This window comes from Arachis ipaensis, chromosome B8 (genome assembly GCF_059453495.1).
Source record: "Arachis ipaensis isolate K30076 ecotype BB chromosome B8, ASM5945349v1, whole genome shotgun sequence".
NCBI classification, from domain to species: domain Eukaryota; kingdom Viridiplantae; phylum Streptophyta; class Magnoliopsida; order Fabales; family Fabaceae; genus Arachis; species Arachis ipaensis.
Window position 1 is genome coordinate 46,515,899 of NC_142443.1, and position 20,539 is coordinate 46,536,437.

At 37.1% G+C, this 20,539-nt stretch overlaps 1 non-coding gene across 1 annotated transcript; it reads right to left on the reverse strand.

Annotated features, from left to right (window-relative positions):
- Positions 1 to 19,899: 19,899 nt before the first annotated feature.
- LOC148547938 (small nucleolar RNA R71) lies at positions 19,900 to 20,006 on the reverse strand. Its single transcript, XR_015897533.1, has one exon. It is a non-coding gene; the product is annotated as a small nucleolar RNA R71 (small nucleolar RNA).
- Between the last annotated feature and the right edge of the window lie 533 nt (positions 20,007 to 20,539).

The following is a 20,539-nucleotide window of genomic DNA, read 5'->3' on the forward strand; positions in this document are numbered from 1 at the left end:
TGTAAAATTGGTGTATGTAATACTTTAACAATAGTGGAAATTCCACCACTGTTGTGGTGGAGACTGGACGTAGGTTGCATAGCACAAGGCAACCGAACCAGGATACATGATGGTGTTAACTTTTCTTTTCTCTGCTCTGTCCTGTTTTCTGATATTCATGAGACAAAATAAAATTGTCTCATAAATTTTTCGCTGCTTAGTTCAAACAGATTCAGACAGCAAGTTTGTTTTAAAAAGGTCACTTCAGTTGCTTAAAAGAAGGTCATAGATTCAACCCCCCTTCTCTAAGCCTTCTACAACCTTCACTCCCCAAAGTTGCGGATCCCCCGCACACTTAAACGTTGCACTGTCCTCCGTGCATGCACACAATTCGGGGGTGGAACCTCAACTTCAACTGGTGGGTACTTGGGCTCGGGTCACTGTAGAAAACAAACAAACAAGAATTGAGGAAGAGTTCATATGAGTGTGGTATGATAAAAGACAATGTGTATATTCTAAGTGTGCACGGTTTAGAAAACACACATTGGCCGGGTAAAAACGGCAACCACATAATTAAAAGAAAAAGCATGTGTTCCTCAATTAAGTGCCTAGGTTGCAAGTAAAGAATAAGCAAGAGTCAAAGCATAGACAAACCTAGGTAACCCCACTAAAGTGAATTGAATATATGAGGTATTGGATATTGAAATTGTGCAAGTGAAAGCGCAAAATTGATATAGAAGCACAATAAATAATAACCAATCCAATAATGAAAAGAAAACTCCTTATTCATCATGAAACATAATGAAATACTCACATGGTAAAGGTACTTGTTGTAAAAAATGACAAGTTTGATAACAATCAAGTCAAGTCATTCAAACAAATGCAAAGCATTATCAAGAAACAAGTACTGGTCATGTGATGAATTTGATATGAAAAATCATGATGAACAAGTAATTTCAACTCAATTCACTTAATTCAATGTGCACTTATAAAAATTTCACCTAATATGCAACAAAATGTAAATGTGCAAATCCAATTAGGTGCTAGTAATTTAAGGCAAAGTATAAGTGCATTGATGAAATTCAATCAAGAAGCAACCCAATTAATATAAAGGAAACACTTGCATCTTATTTAATTAACAAGCAACTAAACCAAAACTAATATAATTACTAAAATAAAAATGAAATGCAATGAAAACTAATTAAAACAAGTAGAAAAAAGGGCAAAAGTAAGAGAAAAGAGGAATGGAGGGGGCAGAAGTGCATTAGGGCTTAATTCAAAGAGCAATCAAAATTTTTGCCCAAAACAGCACTTGTGCGCACGCACGTACATGTGTGCGAACGCACACTAGGTGAAAAATGGAAGGTGAGCGGACGCACAAGAGTGTGCGAGCGCTTCTAGCAGAGAGAAAATTAAGAAGTGTGCGTGCGCACAGGGCTGTGCACACATACAGTAGACTTTTCTCTCTTTTTTTTTTTTGTAAAACGGATTATGAAGCACAAAAATTGACAGGGGTTTATATGTATCGGGCGTGCTAGCACTTCAATCAGAAGGAGTGTAAGGGAGTGTGCGTACGCACAAGAAGGTGCGTATGCATGCAGTGCGTGAAAAAGGGTTGGTGTGCGTACGCACAGGGCGGTGCACACGCACAGAACACAAAATAAAGGGAGATGCACACGCACAAGGCATGAGAGTGCTCTCAATAAAGGGTGCACAGGCTAGTGTGCATACGCACAGCTTGGTGTGCATGCACATGATGCATAATTTGGTGATTTTGTGCGCGCGCACAAGGCCGTGCGCACACACAATGCCCTGTTTTTCCAAAAAAATTTCTTTTCAAAATCTAAGGTACTACACCTTAACTCAACAAAAGTTCAACCCCACAACATTCAAAACTTCACAAAATCATGATCCATACCAAAATCAACCTCTCTAAGCTCAAAATTAAACTAATCCTAAGCTAACCAAGACAAACAAAAATACAATAAATCAAGACTATAGACAAAGAGAAAGGGTAAAAAAGATGTTACCACGGTGGGGGTGTCTCCTACCTAGCACTTTGGTTTATAGTCCTTAAGTTGGACTTGTTGAGGAGACTCTTGTTAGGGTGGCTTGTGTTTTCACTCCTCCTTGAATCTCCATCCAAGCTTGCACTTCAAAGCTCCTCTGGGATCCCATATTCTAGTTTCCCGTTCTCCTTCTTGTTGATCTTTATTCTTCAAGCCGGATGGACAAACTCTCAATTTATCCTTGAAGCAACCCAACACTCTCCGGAAATCACCTAATTGTGCTATACATACCACTTGAACTCCAATTCTTGAATTGGTTTTCTTGAAGAACCTTGGATTCACTTGGCAATCAACACTCCTTTCTCCACCATTTACCAACCCAAGAAAGAATTTGAGTTGGTAATCTGTCTCCAAGAGTGCATATTAATGGGGCCAATGAAGTTCATAGATGAAATTGTCACCCACTCAATGTGCTCATTGAATGGAGTTACTCTTGTAGATTCCACCTCTTGGTTGTCCACTCCTTCCTCACCAACCTCTTCCTCCTCTTCCCCATCTTTTAATTCATACTTTGGAGGTTGTGTGAAGTCCACATCAACCTCTTCTTCAAATCCAACGGGGGAAGGTTCATCAAGATCATTAAGGGGATTGACCAATGTGGACAAAAATCATCGATGATGGAATTCACATTTTGGTCAATCTCCCACAATGCTCCCTCTCTCTCCTCTGGTTCAAATACTTCACTTTCTTCCTCTTGTTGCAATTTATGCTCTAACCCTTCTTCTTTCCCTTGAGGCTCCACATTCTCCTCCTTACTACACCCTTTAGTCGATCCTTCACATTCTTCAAGAGGAGTGCCTTGATCCGATGAGCGTAGTAGAACCAAACGGTTCACCACTTCGGCTAAGGTAGCCATGAATTGCCCTTGAGTCTTTCGAAATCTTTCTTGCTCTTGGAGAAAGACTTGAAGGTCTTGATGGTCTTGGGCCAAGGGTGGAAAAACTTCACATTGTGGTAAAAAAGGGGTTTTATTATTTGGAGGAAAGGTTGTATATGTGGGAGGTGATTCATGTTGATGAGTATCTTGAGGTGGTATGTAAGGAGGTGGATGATGGTATTGGTATGGTGTTTGAAAATATGGTAATTGAGGATTATGTTGGGGTATGAGTTATAGGTATATAGTGATGGAGGTGCATAATCAAAGTGAAATCCACCATGTTCTTGGTTTGGGTATGCATATTGGGGAGGGTTTGGCTCGTTGTAGCATGGGGGAAGTTGCTCCTTCAAAAATTGATGCTCCAATCCCATGATGCAATCCAAAATTGAAGTTATCAAGCCCTATAAAATGATCACAACCATACTCCAAACCAAGAGGGTGATAACTCATAGAGAAAATTGAAAATAAAAACTAAAGACATCAATTAACAAAAGAAACAAAATCCTAATTAATAGAAAAAACAATCAAACAACCCAAAAAGTATCGATTCACACTATTCACATATTTACAACAACCAAAATCATAGCACTCATTGCACTAGTTCCCCGGCAACGCCACCAAAAACTTGAAAATGACCAAAAGTTAGTTTGGAATTTCACAAAATAGATTTTCGTTGCAAGTATAGCTCCAACCCAACAATTGACCCTTGTCAAAGTTTAATTCAAGAAATTGTCACAATTCAAATCAAATTAACTGACTGTATTTTGACTCTCGGGTCATTCTTCCTTAGCAACTAATGCATAAGAGCGCACAATTTTGGTTGTGAGATCAAAAAGGGTTTTCAATGATGAAGCAAGCAATTAAGAAATACAAGAACGATCAAACTTGTAATTAATAAACTAATGAAGGAATAAAAGAACTATGTATGTAATATGGACAAGTAAAACTCAAAATTGATGGGAAAGTGGTTCAAAACATAAATGAAACCTTGACTTGGGATGATTTATGGAATTCCTTCCTTGCCATAACCACAACTATGATAATTATGATGGATTAATCTCACTTAGTCTACCCTTAACATCGAAGAGTAAGTCAAGTGAGCATAATTGTTATTAATCCACAAATCCTAGCTAACTTACTAATTACCTTAGTAAGAAGCTAGCGTTAGTGGAAACAATAACAACTAACAAGCCAAGAATTATTATTAAATGTCGGACATTATGACTCTAGTAATCCATATACTCACTTCCCCCAAGTCAAGGGGTGGAAATCTATCCCATAATCAAAATCGGCATTTTATCAAACACATAGTGGGCATAATCATAAAACATGGCAAAATTGAGAAATTGATAAGAAACTATGAACCACAAATGATCACAATCAACAAAGGCAACTCAATAAACATAAAACAACCACTAAACATCAAATTCATCAATTAAAACTCAAAATTGCAAAACTATATATATATATATATATATATATATATATATATTGACAAAGGAAATTAAAATAAAAGAAAAAGTAGAACAAGTAGTGTAATAAAAGAGAAAATTAAAAAATACATACAATAAAAAAATTAAAATATTTCCATTGTGTTCTGTTTTCTTCTCTGTTCTATTTTTATTTCATTCATTATGAGATAAAAATAAATTGTTTTTTGTATAAGGGTTATAACAGACACAACATTAACTAAATTGCAAAATCTATTTTAATGTTCAAATTTAAAAACAGAAAAATAGCCATATATTTAATTCCCTTATTTAACTCATTAAAAACTTTCAAAAAAAAAATGCAAAACATTAATTTAGATGCTAAAATAGCAACTATAACGAAATTTAAGAATAATCAAATATATCTTATCATGAAACTGTTGGAATAACTTTAGCATACAAAAATTAATGTTTTCATCAAAACTCATTAAAATAAATCGAAACTCGTGAGTCAACTTGGTTGACTTGCAAAAGAAAAGAAAAAGACAAGTTGAGCCAATAAAACTATGACTCATTTAGAAGTGATTTGTTTTGACTTGATTAAAAAAAACTGCAAATTAAACTAATTCAAATTGAGTGGGTATCAATGGAACCTTTTACTATATAAATAAAAATTATCTGAGTTAAACCCCAAAGTAGTCCATGAGATTCACGAAATGCACCGATTTGGTCCCTGACTTTCCAATTGTACTATTTATGTCCTCGAGATTGAAAAAAATGTACCTAGTTGGACCTTTCCCATTTTTCCGTCCAAGCTGCTTCCCAGTGGCAGTGATCTGGCAATTGATTACCACACTGGAATGTCTAACGGTTACATGACGTGGCAATTGAAAGTGTTTAACCCAATGTGGTCCCTGAGCCCCTTTTTAACCCTAACTGCAGAAGCAGACGCGGAATAGATTATAGATTTTCTATGACTTGTAATAGAACTTATGCTTGATAGAAACATTATTATCATCCTATATAGTTGACGGATGCAAATCGTCCTATATCCATGTAGATGATACCTGAATGAGCTAAAATTCTCGTATCAAAACTCTTATTTTTTTAGTTAGTATTAAGTCTGACGAGAATAATATTCTACAACCAGCAATTCGTTGATTTTCAAACCAACCCATTGACTATCTATTATTTGATTTACTAATCCGGACGAGAAGAAAGATTTGTATCTGTTTATAAATTCTCCGGGCGGATGGGTAATACCCAATTTTGGAGAAGCTTTGTGATAATAAAACCAACCAGCAAAAAGCATTAAGGCTGCAAATACTAATGCACGCCAATGGGACCCTCCCTCAAATAAGTCTATCGGATTTTTGTTTTCTTCTTCTTCTTCTTCTTCTTCTTCTTCTTCTTCTTCTTCTTCTTCTTCTTGCTGTGCTGGTTGGAACGATGGTTGGACGTGCAAATGAAGCAGACGTGAGTTCAATTCGATCAACGACAAGGACACCAACTCGCTGTAGAGCGGTGTGGGAAACACCCTGTGCTCTGATGGTCTGAAACGGATACCCAACCAAATAAGCCCTTCTTCGGATGCCCGAATTACAACGTGAGTTTGTCTTTAAGAATTGTTGTTGAGTTTTCTTATGCTAACTCTTAAATCCTTAAATTTATTGTTCACACAGTAGTGGAAAATGATGGTATGGGTTTTTCTGATGGACAGATGTTGTAGAACAGGATAACGGAAGTTTTGAAGATACTGCAGCATATAACAATGAAGAAGTGAGCGTGAGTCTTGGTTTGAGGATCGGCAATTTGGAGGCTGAATTAAGGACCCAGAAATATATATTACAATTGTTAGAATTGCTGATTTTTTTTCTTATTTGTTGTTGTACTATTTGTGATTGTAAAAATGTAACATTTGTGTATGAAAGTATTTGTTTATGAATGTATGGGCACTCTTTATATTATTGGTGTGGTTTGTGTAAATAGATTACAATGATAATAATAAAACTAAATGAACAGAATAGAACAAGTAAATTGATAATAGCATATTTTGATTATAATTAACACATTGTCAATGTAACACTGTCAATAGAGTAGCTCACGATAAACACAATAATACAGCCACCAAAAAGAAACATAAGAAGATCTCCAAGTTTAAAGGTTTATAACTACCAAAAGTACAAATAAACCATACAGTCTGGCTATGTGCTATTCTTGAATGAAAATAGAAAAAAAAACTAATGCCCAAATTCCATATGTAATCAATCACACATCAGTAGCTAGTACATGCAATTATTTAGTGTTTTTCTTCCTTGGTGCTTTGAACCCTGATATTGGAATAAACTTCAAAAAGTTTACCAACCTAGAAGATGTTGCTACACTTGCTCTTTGCATGGGATCAATAGAAGCAGTTTCTGGTGGTGGTGAGTTCCTCCTTTTAGTTGGTAATTTATATGGCCTTTTTGTTAGTGGTAGTGGTGGTGCCTGAGTAAACTTAGGAAAATAATGTGAACAAGGAGCAATGACAAAATTGTAAAAAATAAATGAGAGCGGGAATTTTTACCTCATTTTATGTTCCACCATTATTTGGTTGGGATAAGTCACACTCGGCAGCAGCCACTGGTGGTGGAATGTTGTTTGTAACATCCACATGAGGAGGATTTTGGATATCTGCACTAGGAGGAGCTTCAACTACTTGTGGTGCCTCATTGGTAGTGTTGGTTGCTTTAACTGCAGGTGTACTCCCAGTTCGAGTAGTTTTGGACTTGGCAGCCGCTACAGCAACCGTTGCAGCTGTAAGTGTAGCAGCAACCTCATTAGCTCTCTTTTTTTACATCCCCTCTTGGTGTGGTCCTTTACTACACAATATGTGCATGTGAACGACTTCAGCTGTCTCTTTAGGGTAACGGTTGGCTTAGCTTTCTTGTTTCCGCTAGTACCCTCATTAGCATCCTTTCTTCTTTTGGATGTTAGTTTTCCTGGTTTTCGTTTAATGTTAGCAGCTTGTGGCTGATTGTAGACGGATTTTTCCCATAGGGATTGGCCTGGGAGAGGATTGATGTGATGTTCATATGTCTTCTTGTATGACTCCATGGTGACCAAGGGATGACAGAAATCCTCGGGTCTCTTGTTCACCCGTGCAAGAGCAGCACAGGCATGAACACAGGGAATGCCTATAATAAATAAACCAATCCAGTTCAACTCCACACCAACCAACATAATAAATAAAGTAAAGCCATTTATAATCAAAATAAAAATAAAGTTGGTGTAAAGGTTAATAATATCACCTATTAACATCCAAAACTGGCAGGTGCAAAGTCTTTTGCCTAGATCAATAACCATGTTTGTTGGGTGTCCATGGACCTCAAATTTTTCATAGTCTTCATCTCCAGTCTATATAGGGACCCAATTCTTTGATTCTTTACGAACCTTTTCTAACCGACTCTGAATAACAGGAGGAAGTTTTCCAACATGGTTGTTCAACTTTACCTTATTCTTTGCAATCAATCTCATAACAAACATCCTTACCTCTTCAAACAATGTGATGATTGGCTTGCTCTTAGCCTCCTCGATCCGTGCATTGAATACCTCACATGCATTGTTGCAAATATTATCCAGCTTTGACCTGTGGCTAAATTGAGACGTTGTCCATGAATGCCTCGGCCAATTGTTAAGGTATGTCCATGCGTCCCCACTAACCCTTTTTATCTTATCCATATTATCTATAAAGTCTTGGAATGCGGTTGACCTAGTAGCATCCCAAAGGAGTCTCCTTAGCTCAAGATCCTTCCACTGTTTGTTGAAATTTTGCCATAGGAGCCATACACAGAAATGATGATGGACCTGTGGCATGACCTCTTCTACAACAGAAATCAATCCCTACAGATGACAAACACATGTAGCAGCAACCAAACTACTTAAATAGGATCAACCACTTTGAGATATTTATGCAAATTTTAGGCCATCTATGTTAGATAGAGAAACATGTAGTTTATAAATTAAAAATAGGATCAACTAGTATGAAATATTTAGATCCTTACATATAATCCAAAAATCAACCAATTTTATATAATAGGATGAACCAATTTCATATAATAGCATATACTCATAAAAGGTGCCTGCATAAAATCCAGATTCCCTTAATTCTAACAAAATAAAATCTTTAATACATGGCTAACTACTTGAATAACACAACAAGTTACCTTCTGTATATCAGAAATGAAATACCATCCGTTAGCCTTATAGTCTCATCAATCATCGTGAAGTAGCTCAAGAAACCACTTCCAGTTCTCCTTGTTTTCAATGTTAACTATAGCCCAAGCAATCACATATATGTGATGATTTGCATCTTGGGCCACCGCTGATAATATCTGGCCTCCAATCTGGGTCTTCAAAAATGCACCATCGAGTCAATTAATGGTCGGCACCTTGCTTTGAACCCGTTCTTACAACCACTCAAGCAAACGTACATCTTCTGAAACATTACTTTTTCGTCAGGCAGTGGAGTCACCCCAATCTTTACAGTAGATCTGGGATTGGTTTTCAGAAGCGTTTCAGTATAATCCCTTAACAAGGCATACTGTGTCTTCTCATCACCATAAACAACATTCATTGCAATAGCCAAGGCTCTAGATATTGAATTTCTATGCAAAATCATATCACACTTTGACCTAAAGTACACTGCAACCTTGCATTGCTTGAAATTAGGATACTTTCTAACTTTTTTAACCAACTTACCAGCCAGCCATGCTCTGTTTTTGTGTTTTTGGGCAATTTCAGGTATTTTTTGGCTGAAATTGAGGAGTTGGAGCAGAAGTCTGATTCAGAGACAGAGAAAGCACTGCAGATGCTGTCTGAATCTGACCTGCCTGCATTCGAAAGATCTTTTGTGGAGCTACAGAAGTCCAAATGGAGCATTCTCAACAGCTATGAAAATCTGACTTCCATAGCGTTCCAACAATATATAATAGTCTATACTTTGCTTCGGATTAGAAGGCCAAAAACTGGAGTCCAACGCCAGCCTCCTGCCCCCTTCCAAGTGTCCAGCGTCCAAAGAGCAGAGCCCAGCGTCCAAAGGCCCAAAGAGGACCCCTTAGTTGGCGTTCCACGCCCAAGAGACCTCATAGCACGTGGATCTCATTAAAGCTTAGCCCAAACACTCACCAAGTGGGCTCCATAAGTGGATTTTAGCACTAAATAGACTGTTTTACCCTCACTAGTCATCTATTTAGTATTTAAAGTGTATTTTACATGAGTTTCAGAGACATATCATACACCATACACATTTTTATCATTGTTTTCAAATCAGTATGAGTTTCTAAACCTGCTAGGTTGAAGGGAGGAGCCCTACTGAATTCTATGAATTAATAAAAGTATTACTGTTTCTTTTCGTTTCGTGTTTGATTAATTCTAAGATGTATATTCGTTCTTCATCAATATGATTGCGTTGAACTGGCATAAGGTTGGGTTCAGAGTGCATCTTTCACTGGACAATGATGAACCACCAGCTTGAATATACGTCTCTTAGACGGCTAATCCACGATTTGGGGACTTCTCGAGACATCAGTTCAGCCAATTTTCAGGGAGATTAGGGTCTCTGTGGTAGAGGCTAAAACCAAAGATACAACATTCTCTGATTCAGAAGATCCGACCTTGTCTGTGGCATTTTAAGTAGGATCATGAAAGAGAATGGATTGTACGCGCTTCACCCTCAAGTAGAGATGGATCTGCACTAAACCTGGGGTTCAAATCCGGGGGAGTATTGGTAGTTGCTTAAACCAGTGTCAATCACATACAGCCTGTCATTGAAGAAATCAATCACAAGCATGGAGACAGTAATACCGGAGTTAATTCAGAAAGGCAAAGCAACTCCAATCCTCAACTCTATCTTTAATTATCATCATTTTACTGATTTCTGTTCCAATACTCCTCTAATGCAAATTTGATAACTCTTCCAACAACCTTCTGAATTTGCATGACAAAGACCTGCAAGAATACCATAACTTGCTTCAAACCACAATCCTCATGGGATCGATCCTGACTCGCTCAGGTATTACTTGGACGATCCAGTGCACTTGCTGGTACAGCTGTATGAAGGTGTGGGGATTCATGCACCAAGTTTTTGGCGCCATTGCCGGGGATTGTTGAGTGTGGACAAACTGCCGGATTGTTTTGCTCCCTATATCAGGTAAATTTTTATTTTTGTTAAGTCCATGATTTTGATTTTCTTCTTCTTCCAAATTTTTGAAAAATTTTAAAAACTTTTTCAAAAAATATTTTTCTTTTCTTTGTTTGATCTTTATTTTTATTTGAGTCTCTTTGTTTGTGTTCTTATTGAGTCTTTGATCTTTATTTTCTTCTTCACTAATTTTCGAAAATTTTAAAAGATTTTTCAAAAATATTTTTCTTTTCTTTGTTTAATTTTTGTTCTTGGTTTGAGTCCTGCATGTTCATATAGTTTAATTTTGGCATCCTCTGAATTGTTTTCTTTGAGTCACAGTGTTAATGTTCTTCTTGAGTCTTACATTTTCTTTGAGTCCTATTTTCTAAAAATTTTCAAAAATATTTTTTCTTTGGTTTAATCTTGTGTCAAGTTTCTAAGTTTGGTGTTTTCTTTTTTATTTTTCTTCAAATTTTTGAAATTTTTGTTTTAGATTTCTAAAAATGTTAAGTTTAGTGTTCTTTTTGTGTTCTTGAGTTCTTTGAGTCTTTAAATTTTGTTCTTCGTGTTCTTATGAGTCTTCAAGGTGTTCTTGAGTCCTGCATGTGTCTTGTATCTTGATCTTAAAATTTTTAAGTTTGGTGTCCCTTGGTGTTTTCCTCCAAATTTTCGAAAATAAAGGGGTGCTAGATCTAAAAATTTTAAGTCTTGTGTCTTTTTTGTATTTTTCTCTTTCATCATGTAATTTAAAAAATAAAAAATATATATTTTCTAACTAATTCTAACCATAATTTTTGAAAATTACCTACAAAAATTCAGATTTCAATTTTTAAAATTTTATCTTATCATATCTTAGTTGTCAAGTTTTCAAAAATTAAAATTTTCAAAATTAAAATCATATCTTTTTCAAAAATCTCATCTTTTTCAAAATCTTTTCATATCTTTTTCAAAATTTAAAAATCTTATCTTATCTTTTTCAAAATTCAAATTTCAAATCATATCTTTTTCAAAATCAAATTTCAAAATCTTATCTTTTTAAAATCAATTTCAAGTATTTTTAATTTCATATCTTATCTTTTTCTAATTTCAAATTCTAATTTTAAAATTCTTTTCTTATCTTACTTTTTATCTTATTTTAAATTTAAATCTTTTCTTATCTTATCTTTTATTTTGTTTTTATTTTTATCTTTTCTTAATTAATATCTTATCTTCTCTCTCATATTTTTTAAAACCACCTAACTAACTCTCTCTTCTTAATTTTCGAAAACAAACTCCCATCTTTTCTCTCTTTTTTTTCAAAACCACCTAACTAACTCTTCTTTTCCTTAATTTTTGAAAATATCTCTCTTCTTCTCTCTCTTATTTTTCAAAACCACCTAACTAACTCTCTTCTCTCTTAATTTTCGAAAATTTCTTCTCCTCTTCCCTCCTCTATTTTCAAACAATGAACAATTAAAATTGAAATCTTTTTAATTTATTAACCTTAATTTTCGAAAAAAATAATTAATTAATTAAATAAAAATAAAAATATTTTAATTCTTATTTACTTTTTCTATTTATACTGCTCTTCTTCTCACATCTCTATTACTCAAAACTCTCCTATCCCTATTTCTACTCTTGGTCTACCTAAACTTCTTTATCTTCTTTCCTTTCTTCTTCACATCTTACTTGAAGCTTCTTGCCAATTGGCACAGAACGCTTTCTTGTGATTTCTTTTCCATCTTCACTACTTCTATCTTTTCTTTTCAAGGTAATCTTCTCCTACTTCTTTTATTTATTTTTATTTTTATTTTCTTTTTTCTTTCTCTACTTCTGACTTTAAGGAGGAGCTTCTTGTCTATTGGCATAGTCTCTCCTCTTATTTTTCTTTTCTTCTTGTTTATGACCAGGAACTGGGATAAAGAACCCCTCTTAACTCCTGATCCTGTACCTGAGAAGACTCTAAGGAGGCATTTACAACTAGCTAAAGCACAACACGTCAGAAGCGACCTTTCAGAAAGTTTTGAACAAGAACTGGAGGACATGGCTGAACCACAGGAGGAGCCTAGAAAGGTCCTTGGTGACTTCACCATGCCTACCTCGGACTTTTATGGTAGAAGCATTGCTGTACCTGCCATTGGAGCTAACAATTTTAAGCTTAAGCCTCAGTTAGTCTCTCTTCTGCAACAGAACTACAAATTTCATGGACTTTCACTGGAAGATCCACATCAGTTTTTAGCATAATTCTTACAGAGCTGTGATACTGTAAAGACTAATGGAGTTAATCTTGAAGTCTACAAGCTTATGCTTTTCCCCTTTGCAATAAGAGACAGAGCTAAGTTCTGCTTGGATGCCCAACCAAGAGAGAGTCTTGACTCTTGGGAAAAGCTTGTAAATACTTTTCTGGCTAAGTTCTTTCCTCCTCAACAGATGAGCAAGATTAGAGTGGAAGTACAAACCTTCAGACAAAAAGAAGGTGAATCCCTATATGAAGCTTGAGAAAGATACAAGCAATTGATCAGAGATGTCCTCTTGACATGCTCTCAGAGTGGTCTCTCATAGGCGTGTTCTATGATGGCCTATCTGAGATATCCAAGATTTCCTTGGATAGCTCTGCAGGTGGATCTCTCCACTTGAAGAAAATGCCTGCAGAAGCTAGAGAACTCATTGAGATGGTTGTAAACAACCAATTTATGTACACCTCTGAGAGAAACCCTGTAAACCATGGAATCTCTCAGAAGAAAGGAGTTCATGAAGTTGAGACTCTAAATGCCATCCTGGCTCAGAATAAGATCTTAACCCAATAGGTCAATATGATCTCTCAACATCTTCCTGGGATGCAAACTGCACCTGGCAGTAATCAGGAACCTTCTCTAGAAGAAGAAGCTTATAATCCTGATTAACCCACCATGGTGGAGGTGAATTACATGGGAGAAGCCTATGGAAATACCTAGAACCCTTCATGGAGGAATCATCTTAACCTCTCATGGAAGGATCAATAGAAACCTCAGCAAGGTTTCAATCAAGGTGGTAGGAACTAGAATAGTTTAACAACAGACCACCATTCCCATCTTCTCAAGGGTATATGGAGACTTCTAAGCAGAGCCTTTCTCACTTAGCCATTCTAGTCTCTAGCCTCACTAAGACCACCCACAGTTTCATTAATGAAACAAGGTCCTCCATTTGAAACTTGGAGGTACAAGTTGGTCAACTGAGCAAGAGGATCCCTGAGATCCGTCCGGACACTCTTCCCAGTAATACTGAGGTTAATCCTAGAGAAGAGTGCAAGGCCATAACCATGGAGGCAGAGGCCAAATTGAAGGCGATTAGGAAGGTATTGAACACCAGTGAAGAAGCCTTCACTAGGCGTTCAATGCCCACGAGCCTAGGGAAGCTGGAGTTGAACGCTAGCAAGGATATCCCTGCTGGGCGTTCAATGCCTAAAATGCTAGAGGGACTGGCGTTTAACGTCAGTCAGGGTGGACAGCAAGGGCGTTCAACACTCACTAAGCTGACAGAGCTGGCGTTGAATGCCAGCACAAGCACACCCTTTGAGTGCCTGAATCCCACTCAAGAACCCTCTAGCCCAGAACTAAAGGAAACCATAAAGACAGTTGAGGTTTCTTTAAATGCACTTCTACAGTGCATAAGTTCTGATGACTACTCATCCTCATGTGACGATGAAGACACTAGGGAAGAGCAAGTTGTTCGTTTCCTAGGAGCTCTAATGAAGTTGAATGCCAAACTATTTAGTACAAAGCCTCTGGAAGAAGAACCTCCACCGCTTACCAAAGAACTCCATTCTTTGGTTCAGCAAGAGCTACCTCAAAAGCTTCCAGACCTTGGACGCTTTCTGATTCCTTGCACCATAGGCACCATGACCTTTGAAAAGGCTCTATATGACCTAAGGTCAAGCATCAACCTCATGACACTCTCAGTAATGGAGAAGTTAGGAATCCTTGAGGTATAAGCTGCACACGTCTCTTTAGAGATGGCAGACAAGACCATGAAGAAGCCATATAGATTAGTGGAGGATGTCTTGGTTAAAATTGAAAACCACTACATCCCTGCAAACTTCATAGTCTTGGACATAGGAAAGGATGAGGATGACTGTGTCATCCTTGGAAGACCTTTACTATCCACAGTTAATGCTATCATTGATGTGGCTAAGGGAGAACTAACCCTAAAGTTAGGGGAGGATCACATCTTATTTAAGATGCCTCACCCCAATTCTACCTCTAAAAGAGAGAGAACTGTGCAACACCTAGTGTGCCAACCCTCACTTTCTGTGCAGAACTCTGCAGAGCCCCCAAACATCAATTCTAAGTTTGGTATTGGGCAGCCCTCAACAAGCTCTAAGCACAAAGGTACCAAAAAGAAAGTACCTAAAGGCTGGAAGGACAAGAAAGTCCCAACTGAAGGCCTCTCACCTGGTATGAGAGTTGTCTTCACCAAAAATCCAGTCCTATCATATACAGTGAGCCGTGTTCTATCTCTAGAGCATGTAGAGCTCATTCACGAGAGGACAGGAAGAAAATTCACTATCAGAGGTGAAACTCTTAGCCCTTACCCACCTCCTTAAGGGGCTGAAGGTCAAGCTAGTGACTTTAAAAGAGTGCCTGTTGGGAAGCAACCTAACTTTACTCAACCATTTATTTTATTTTTGTTTTTCCTTTCAGTTGTCAGAGTCATGATCATGTGCATTAGTCAAGAGACAGATTTCACAGCAGTGAAAACAGAACACTCCAAGTGGAGTGTTAAAGTTGAACACCAGCGAGGAAGCCCTCCTGGGCGTTCAACGCCCCAAGAGGGGAGCATTGCTGGCATTGAACGCCAGCCAGGGAGCAGCCCCTGGGCGTTCAAACGCCAGTGCAAGAGGGCAGGGAAACTGGATTTTGTAGCCTCTCAGGACCAAGAGGTCCCACAGAAGATCCACCTACCTCACCTTCTTGTACTCTACTTTGCTCGAGGACGAGAAAAACTCTTAAGTTTGGTGTTGCAAAAGCTCTGCTTTTTTACTTCTACCACTCCTAAGTATGGAAGAAGAGAATGAAGCAAACTAGGAAGCATGCACATAAGCCTGTGTAGCCAGCTCAACAAAGACAAAGGAGTGACATTGAAGAGATCAAGCACTATATTAGATCCTCAAGGAGGAGTACTAGCCACCATTATTCAGGTGGATTCATTCTCTTTTACATCCTTTCCTGTTTTATTTTTTTGTTTTCTGTTATGTTTTGTCTATTCTCTTATTCTAGTTGCATGATCATTTGTATTGATGTATGATGAGCGGATAATTTATACACTTTTTGGCATTATTTTTAGTATGTTTTTAATATATTTTAGTTAGTTTTTATTATATTTTTATTAGTTTTTATGTGGAGCAAGTAGACTTAAATTGATACCGACTCCTCAGAATTTGGTGACTTCAACTCCACCAACAACTACTTTTGAATCTTTTTTTGGATTACATCCATTATCTCAAGTTCTGGATCGAACCAATCCATTGACCCAAATAGTTCATGGTAGAAAATTGAGTTATTTGGGCCCCGGAGGGGTGAGAAGCGAGTCTTCATAGGGCAATTGTCACTGCTTATGGACCCGAACCTGGGTGATCTATGTCGAAATGGAATGGCCTTACCTTACTGTTTTCTTAAAAAATAAACAAACTATTAAAAATCACATTTCTGGACTTTACTATGAGTTTGTGTGTTTTTCTATGATTTTAGGTATTTTCTGGCTAAAATTGAGGGACCTGAGCAAAAATCTGATTCAGAGGCTGAAAAAGGACTGCAGATGCTGATGGATTCTGACCTCCCTGCACTCGAAGTGGATTTTTTGGAGCTACAGAAGTCCAATTGGCGCGCTCTCAATTGCGTTGGAAATTAGACATCCCGGGCTTTCCAGCAATATATAATAGTCTATACTTTGCTCGAGCTTTGATGGCCCAAACTGGCGTTCCAAGTCAGCATAAAATTTCTGGGGTAAAAATGCCAGTACTGGCATAAAAGCTGGAGTTAAACGCCCAAACTGGCACAAAAGCTGGCGTTTAACTCCAAGAGAAGCCTCTACACGAAAATGCTTCAATGCTCAGCCCAAGCACACACCAAATGGGCCCAGAAGTGGATTTTTACGTCATTTACTTATTTCTGTAAACCCTAGGCTACTAGTTTTCTATAAATAGGACCTTTTACTATTGTATTTTCATCTTGAGATTTCTAGAGCATCTTTGTATCATTTTAATCTCTTGATCATGTTTTGGGGGCTGGCCTCACGGCCATGCCTAGTCCTTGTTCTTATGTATTTTCAACGGTGGAGTTTCTACACACCATAGATTAAGGTGTGGAGTTCTGGTGTTCCTCATGAATTAATGCAAAGTACTATTGTTTTTCTATTCAATTCAAGCGCATTTCTTCTCCAAGATATTCATTCGCACTCAAGAACATGATGAATGTGATGATTATGTGACACTAATCACCATTCTCACCCATGAACGCGTGCTTGACAACCACTTCCGTTCTACATGCAAACAAGCTTGAATGTGTATCTCTTGGGTTTCTAATCTAAGATTGGAACCTTCGTGGTATAGGCTAGAATTATTGGCGACCATTCTTGAGATCCGGAAAGTCTAAACCTTGTCTGTGGTATTCCGAGTAGGATCTGGGAAGAGATGGCTGTGACGAGCTTCAAACTCGCGAGTGTTGGGCGTAGTGACAGACGCAAAAGGATCAATGGATCCTATTCCAGTATGATCGAGAACCAACAGCTGATTAGCCATGCGGTGACAGCGCATTTAGACCATTTTCACTAAGAGGACGGGAGGTAGCCATTGACAACGGTGAAACCCAACATACAGCTTGCCATGGAAAGGAGTATGAATGATTGGATGAAGACAATAGCAAAGCAGAAGTTCAGGAGGAGCAAAGCATCTTCATACGCTTATATGAAATTCTCACCAATGAATCACATAAGTATCTCTATCTTATTTTATATTTTATTCATCTTTTAATTATCAATCCTCCATAACCATTTGAATCCGCCTGACTGAGATTTACAAGATGACCATAGCTTGCTTCAAGCTGACAATCTCCGTGGGATCGACCCTTATTCACGTAAGGTTTATTACTTGGACGACCCAGTGCACTTGCTGGTTAGTTGTGCGGAGTTGTGATAAAGAGTTGAGATTACAATTGTGCGTACCAAGTTGTTGGCGCCATTGATAATCACAATTTCGTGCACCAAGTTTCTGGCGCCGTTGCCGGGGATTGTTCGAGTTTGGACAACTGACGGTTCATCTTGTTGCTTAGATTTGGTAACTTTATTTTATTTTCTTCAGAATTTTTAAGAATGAATTCTAAAGTTTCAGATGATGTTTTTATCATCACAAAAGCTTATTGATTCTCATCAATTTAGCTGTTGAATGTAATGTCCTGCTGAAGCTTGGCTAGCCATGTCTAATCTTTTTAGACTGAAGCTTTAGACTAACATTGCATGATTCCTGGAAATTCTTATTAAGAATTTTGAAATCTTTATCTTCTTTTCCCAATAATTTTCAAAAAATCCACAAAAAATTTATAAAATCTTAAAATAAAAAATATTTTATGTTTCTTATTTGAGTCTAGTGTCTAATTTCAAGTTTGGTGTCAATTGCATTCTTCTAATTTTCGAAAATTACATGCATTATGTTCTTCATTGATCTTCAAGTTATTCTTGGTGATTTCCTTGCTCTGATCTTTAAATTCTCTTGTTTTGTGTATTTTGTTGTTTTTCATATGTATTCTCAATTTGTTAGTGTCTCTAATATGAAAATCTCTAAGTTTGGAGTCTTGCATGCATTGTTTAATTGATCTTAGTTTTCCATGATTAGTTGCATTTTGATTATTTCTCATCATTAAAAATTCAAAAAAAAATTTTCAAAATTGTGTCTTTTCAAGTCAATAATACAGAGAATTGAAGATTCAGAACATGCAGCAGAGGAATTACACAGAAAAAGCTGGGCGCTCAAAACGCCCAATGAGGAAGGAAAACTGGCGTTTAAATGCCAGCCAAGGTACCTGGCTGGGCGTTTAACGCCCAAAAGGGTAGTATTTTGGGCGTTAAACGCCATAATGGATACCATTCTGGGCGTTTAACGCCAGGATGGCACAAGAGGGAAGATTTTGTTTTCAATTTAAATCTTTTTCAAATTTTCATAATTTTTCAAAATCAAATCTTTTTCAAATCATATCTTTTCAATCATATCTTTTCAAAATCAATTTCTTTCCATTTTTTTTCTATTTTCGAAAATACATGTTAACAATTAATGATTTGATTCAAAAATTTCAAGTATGTTACTTTCCTGTTAAGAAAGGTTTAATATCTGAATCATATCTTTTAAATTTCTTCTTAGCCAGGTCATTAATTTTAAAAATCAAATCTTTTTAAATTGTTTTTCAATCATATCCTTTCAATCATATCTTTTTAAAACCATATCTTTTCAATCATATCTTCTTAATCACATCCTTTTCAAAATAATTTTCAATCATATCTTTTTTATTTCTAATTTCAAAATCTTTTTCAAAATCACTTAATTATTTTTCTCAATTTTGATTTTCGAAAATCATCAACCAATTTTTCAAAAATTTCTTTTAATTATTTTAAAATCCTTTTAATTTATTTTCAAAAATTCTTCCCCTCTTCTCACATCCTTCTATTTAAGGATTAACATTCCTCCATTATCAGCAATTCGGACTCCCTCTCTCTATAAGTTCGAATTCTCTCCTTTCTACCTCCTCCTTCTATTCTTCTTTTCCTCTGACACCTCAAGGAATCTCTATACTGTAACATAGAGGATTCCATACTTTCTTCTTCTCTCTCTTTCATATGAGCAAGAGTAAAGACAAAAGCATTCTTGTTGAGGCTGATCCTGAACCTGAAAGGACCTTGAAGAGAAAGCTGAGAGAAGCTAAAGTACAACTCACTGTAGAGGACTTAACAGAGCTTTTCAAACAAGACGAAGCCATGGCAGCCGAAAACAACAACAATGCCAACAATGCAAGGAAGATGCTTGGTGACTTTACTACACCTACTCCCGACTTCTATGGGAGAAGCATCTCAATCCCTGCCATTGGAGTAAACAACTTTGAGCTCAAGCCTCAATTAGTTTCTCTGATGCAACAGAATTGCAAGTTTCATGGACTTTCATTGGAAGATCCTCATCAGTTCTTAGCTAAATTCTTGCAGATCTGTGACACTGTCAAGACCAATGGGGTTGATCCCGAGGTCTATAAGCTTATACTCTTCCCCTTTGCTGTAAGAGACAGAGCTAGGATACGGTTGGATTCACAACCTAAGGAAAGCCTGAACTCTTGGGAAAAGCTAGTCAATGCCTTCTTGGCAAAGTTCTTTCCACCTCAAAAATTGAGTAAGCTTAGAGTGGAAGTCCAAACTTTCAGACAGAAGGAAGGTGAATCCCTCTATGAAGCTTGGGAAAGATACAAGCAATTGATCAGAAGGTGTCCTTCTGACAAATTAGAAGAAAGGAGTTCTTGAGATTGATACTCTGAATGCCATATTGGCTCAGAACAAAATTTTGACTCAGCAAGTTAATATGATTTCTCAGAGTCTGTCTGGAATGCAAGTAGCAACAGGCAGTACAAAAGAAGCTTCATCCGAAGAAGAAGCTTATGATCCCGAAAACCCAGCAATGGAAGAGGTGAATTACATGGGAGAACCCTATGGAAACACCTATAATCCTTCATGGAGAAATCACCCAAATCTCTCATGGAAGGACCAACAGAGGCCTCAACAAGGCTTCAACAACAATAATGGTAGAAGAAACAGGTTTAGCAATAGCAAGCCTTTTCCATCATCTTCTCAGCAACAGACAGAGAATTCTAAGCAGAGCCAATCTGACTTAGCAACTGTAGTCTCTGATCAAATTAAAACCACTCAAAGTTTCATGACTGAAACAAGGTCCTCTATTAGAAATTTGGAGGCACAAGTGGGTCAGCTGAGTAAGAAAATTACTGAACTCCCTCCTAGTACTCTTCCAAGCAATACAGAA